The sequence below is a fragment of the Arachis hypogaea genome, chromosome 10 (assembly GCF_003086295.3).
Source record: "Arachis hypogaea cultivar Tifrunner chromosome 10, arahy.Tifrunner.gnm2.J5K5, whole genome shotgun sequence".
Lineage (NCBI taxonomy): Eukaryota > Viridiplantae > Streptophyta > Magnoliopsida > Fabales > Fabaceae > Arachis > Arachis hypogaea.
Window position 1 is genome coordinate 85,798,741 of NC_092045.1, and position 599 is coordinate 85,799,339.

Consider the following 599-nt stretch of genomic DNA (forward strand, 5'->3'; position numbering starts at 1 on the left):
TTAAAATTCACTTTTCTGGACTTTACTATGAGTTTGTGTGTTTTTCTGTGATTTCAGGTATTTTCTGGCTGAAATTGAGGGACTTGAGCAAAAATCTGATTCAGAGGCTGAAAAGGACTGTAGATGCTGTTGGATTCTGACCTCCCTGCACTCGAAGTGGATTTTCTGGAGCTACAGAAGCCCAATTGGCGTGATCTCAACGGCGTTGAAACGTAGACATCCTGGGCTTTCCAGAAATGTATAATAGTCCATACTTTGCTCGAGATTTGATGGCCCAAACTGGCGTTCCTAATCAGCTCAAAAATGCCCGGTGTTAAACGCCGGAACTGGCACAAGAATGGGAGTTAAACACCCAAACTGGCACAAAAGCTGGCATTTAACTCCAAGAAAAGTCTCTACACATGAAAGCTTCAATGCTCAGCCCAAGCACACACCAAGTGGGCCCGGAAGTGGATTTTTATGTCATTTACTCATCTCTGTAAACCCTAGGCTACTAGTTCTCTACAAATAGGACCTTTTACTATTGTATTTTCATCTTGGTTCTTCTGGTTCCCTCTCTGGGGCCGAAGCCAATGATCACTATTATCACTTATGTATTT